The 4,614-nt window shown below is 35.3% G+C and overlaps 1 long non-coding RNA gene across 1 annotated transcript; it reads left to right on the plus strand.

Moving 5' to 3' along the window:
* The first annotated feature begins 1,236 nt into the window (after positions 1–1,236).
* LOC113772061 lies at positions 1,237–2,236 on the plus strand. Its single transcript, XR_003468465.1, has 2 exons — positions 1,237–1,744; positions 2,084–2,236. It is a non-coding gene; the product is annotated as an uncharacterized LOC113772061 (long non-coding RNA).
* Positions 2,237–4,614: the final 2,378 nt, after the last annotated feature.

Raw genomic sequence — 4,614 nt, forward strand, 5'->3', positions numbered from 1 at the left:
ATGTATTGTTTATCATATGATATCAAGCTGAGACTCAGATTATCTGAAAATCATCATACGGCGAACTACTTTTTCCGTATTACCATGGCATTCTTTAGTGCCCTATCCGTGGCCTGCTTATTATCAATCCTGTTCCCTGAGTGGCTCAGCTTCCTGCTGTTTACCCTAGCCGTTTTATACACACTCAGTTACTTGCCTGGATTCCTAATTCGAACGATCTGGAACTGGTGGCAAGCAGTTACTCCTCTACTTCGCCGTCAGCAGCGGCAGCAAAGAACATCACCAGGATTTACAAGGCTTGTTTCAGGGTCAACTGTTGTGGAACGCAGAAGACGACATTACAGACAGATCGGCTTCCGTTGATCATCTGATTAAAAAGTAAATCATAGTAAGAATGCTGAGTCTCCTATATAGGAATTTAGTAGTTAGTAGAACAATATTCTGGCCATATATACCATTTGGTCCATTCCAATATGGTTGTATCGTTTATGTGTACTTATATTGTTTTAATGTACACTTTTTGGGGAGACTGCGAAAGGCTGGTTTGGTAGAAAAGTTTTAGTTTTGAAAATATGCAGAGTGTTACCAGGTCGATGTTTAGCCTCCTTGGTGAAGAAGAGTGGATCCAATTGTAGGTGTTGGATCATGTTTGGATTTGTTTCTATAATGTCTAATAGTTGTGTTTTTAAAATTTCCGTTTCTCATCTTTAAACAGGTGAAGAAGATGGGGCATCAAAAATGAAAAGATTTCACGAGGAATAGAACGTATGAAAATTATCAAAAAAGGGTCAAAAACTCAAAGGCGAAATTGTACTAAGCTACTTGAAATTTGAAAATTGATGCATAACTGTTCCTGTCATACTTCACCTCTTTTGCTGTCTCAGAACAAAATTAATTCTCGCCATGTCTAGTAAGTTACAAATGTTTTTTTTGTTCAAATATTCCACACTTATCTCAGAAGATAACAGTGGCAGTGCGGGGAGTCAACACAAAATTTAATGACGACTGTGACACAACAAAAAAATACTTCCAAGTTACAACAACATTTGGGGAGGGTGAGTGTTTGGGTAGATAAGTCCCTTGCAGGACTTCAAAAGTTGTCGACTTTTAAAGTTACTGTGTAGATTAGGTTTATTTGCAAAAACATTCATACTTTCAAATGTAAGGAAAAAGGAAAAGTTACAACAACATTTAGAAGCATATTGTGAAAAGAGAAAGAGGTCGAAAATTCGCCACGTCACCCATGCACATTAGGTACAGACTACAGATTAAACTGGCTGAAAATCGAGGGGAGTGGCAATTCGACTTTCCAAGGTAGGGTTTCTTTGTGTTGTCAAGCCCAAAGTCTATGAACATGAACAACTTAATCCCAATCCCGCCCCTCAACCCTCCCCCCAAAATCTCTTTTTCTTTTTTCCGTCTTGTTCTGTTAATTTCTGGTGCGTTTCTTTTGTAAATTTGAGTTTTGTTCAAAAGTTATGAAGCTTTATTCTTCTGTAAAAAAAAATAAGAAGGCCTTAGTCAGGATTTGAGAGAGAGAGGGGGGAAGAAGAGACGGAGAACAAGGGTAGCTGCTGCGATAGCTTTGGTAGAGATCCGATCCGATCGACCACCACTTTCATAGGAACAAAAGCTGCTGCCGACGATCTTTTTTCTTTTAACAGAAGAGGGCGATGGCTATACTTGGGAGATTTACCAGTTGTAGATAGTGAAGCTACTTGGCTGCAATATCCTTGTTCATATGGTATTTGCTTCTTGTCATCACTTGGATTGCTAAAAAGAGTATCATCCTTCATGATTCTGTTCAAAGACCTTGCACATGATAGCATTAAAAAATTTATTCTTCAGACAAATTTTTTGCAAAATAGATATTTTAATTTTCTCGTTAGATCCATTTCCACTGTTACCTCCACTGCATAGAGGTTTTGATGAAAGGATTTCTATCTCTCTGTTGTTAGGAAAGACAATAAATAACTATTATGCACAAAATTTTACATATCCTAGGAAGGAATTGTTCACAGTCTCTCCTTTTGTGCTTTAAAGTGTTGTACGTTGTTTGATTTCACCTGTTTTGCTTTGACAGGTTGTTGCATTTTGTGGTCAGCAAAAGCCTTATCCTTATCCTTGTTTCATCCGTTCCATCCCACGCTTTGCTTTCAATAGTTGTAATTTGATGCATGTGCCTGTTTTGTGCTTAGTGTGGTTGTACTTATTATGAATTTTCTGTTTTGCCCTTGAAGATGCTTTAATTATGGTTTGTTTTTAGAAAACTTTGGTTTTTTGGTCATTTATTGGTAGGTTTAATCAAATGCATTATTAATGGAATTTAGTTTTTCTCAAGTATTTCTATGAAATCACTTTTTTTAATGGGATTTGGTTACGTTGAGAGGTAGAGTTTATGTCAAGATGGATAGAGGTAAGTTTATCTTTTTTTGCAGTGAGTTCATCTTCGATGGTTTTGGTATAAGGACAACTTCATGCAAAAGTTTACTAAAAGAAGAAAAATTGTTATCTTATATTAATCACTGGAGCGGTGTTCTTATGTTTTTTCGTTTATGCTAAATAAAACATAGGCTGTATATAATATTAGGTCCTCCGCCTCGATGATAAGAAAATATTGGATGAAGACACTTGAGCCATATTCCTAGCTGACTTTTGCTCCATATCTTTTGCAAGCCATATTCCTCCTCGATCTTAATTCTGATTCTATATTCTATATGGAATATACAAGTTGCATTAAAGATTCAAAACCTACTTTCGGCTAAAATTGAAAAAATGAAAGAAATAAATGGATTTAGAACATTTGTTTCGACTATTATGGCGCTTTTCTATTTTTCTAATAACCACTGCTCACATTGGTCGTGCTTTTGATGCACGTAGAAGAGATGTTTGAAGTGTTTTTGAGTTATCTCGTATGCTGTAGTTAAGCATGAGCACTTCCTTCAAACTCATTTTTCTTGAGCAACTCTTGATTCTTCCTTAATCAAGAGGATCTTCATAATTAACTCTACTACATACATTCGAGCTTTAGAAGAAAAATATTTGTTTCTTTTTTAAGCTAAGCTGATAAAATTGTGCATCATTCATCGAATAGTTTGCTTCTTGCAGGGCATTATTTCCTTTTGCTGGCAAATAGAATTGCTTCTATAACATTAAACCCATCTATTCCTAAGGTCATTATCTCTGTTTTCTTGGGTTTTAAATTAATCTCATTTTATCCATGGGTCCTAAGAATTCGTGCAGAAACGATCTCAATATATTAATTTCTCGATTTATTTGTAGCAACCAAAGAAGTGAATGTTCAAGTTTCCAATAAATTATCAAGTACTGTTTTGTAATAATATAGTGTGTGTATATATATTAGGGATAAATGAAATTAGAATTCTTATCAAAGAATAGATTTAATCAATCAATCACACAACCTCAAAAGGGTTCCTTCCGAGGTCTCACTTTAGGCACCACATGATAGATATTCTTTTTTCTATTGATTTCTAGGACACCATCTTGAAATTTTGTTTTCTATCAATTAAGATACCTCACTTCTAAAAATGTAAAATTAATGCAACCATTTTGTCGATAGACAATTATTAAATGGAGAAGACAAGAATTGGTAATGCATCTGTGAGTCTGTTTTTTTACAACGATTTTTTTTTTTTTTTTTTGCAACAATTACACTTCAGAAGTGCATGTACAAATGGGGGCTGAATTTCATAATGTGCAACTGCACTAACCCCTCGTCCATGTCCATAGGATACATAGGATAGTGTCTGTCTACTCTACTTTTTAAGGAGGGTTAATTTGTTCTTTACGATCAAAATTCTTCTTCTGTGCTATAATTAGTAGTGATTGGAAAGAACAATTAAAGGTGGAGGGGACTTTGTGGGCATGATTTACTTAGTAGTGTATAGAAGAGTATTAGGGCTGTGGTAGAATACTACCACTACTTGGTCTTGGAAGAATTAGATCAAAGTGCAAATTTCAATACTTTCGGCGCCGTTGGATGAGTGGGATGACGCAGCAGATGACGTTATAGGGCTGACCTCATTTAGTAGTAGTAGTAACTAGTAAGCCACGTACAGGCTGCTGCGTTATCATCAGCAATCATCATGTCATGTGTCAACTCACATGACATTTTGTCCATTATTTTTGGTGTCCAAGTCAATCTCAAGTTGTAGTACATCATTAAACTATTCTGCTTCGCCTCTGTTACATTTTCACCATACCAAATCATACTTAAACAAACTAATGGTACATTAATTTATGGAGTCTTTTAAAAGTGCTAGGAATTCATATTGTAATTCACATTTTCGACAAAAAGAAAAACGGGTTATCCTTAGATTCAGTGTCCATAAAAGATCCAATTTTTGTTGATTTTGAGCTGATTAATTTGTACGAGATACTCCCCATGAATTACCTTTTTTTTTTTTTTTGGTTAAGATTTTAGGAGGAAGACCTAAGTTTGCAGTCGAAATAAAAAAAGAAATAATAACTCAATAAATTGTTGAAATTATGGCACCATGAAGGAACAACTACTGGTCATCTAACGCATACAAAAGCAAGAAGGGATGGCGAAACTCCTCTATCCAAGAAATTTGATCAACTTTGCCTTTAAAA

This window comes from Coffea eugenioides, chromosome 5 (genome assembly GCF_003713205.1).
Source record: "Coffea eugenioides isolate CCC68of chromosome 5, Ceug_1.0, whole genome shotgun sequence".
Classification (NCBI taxonomy): Eukaryota; Viridiplantae; Streptophyta; class Magnoliopsida; order Gentianales; family Rubiaceae; genus Coffea; species Coffea eugenioides.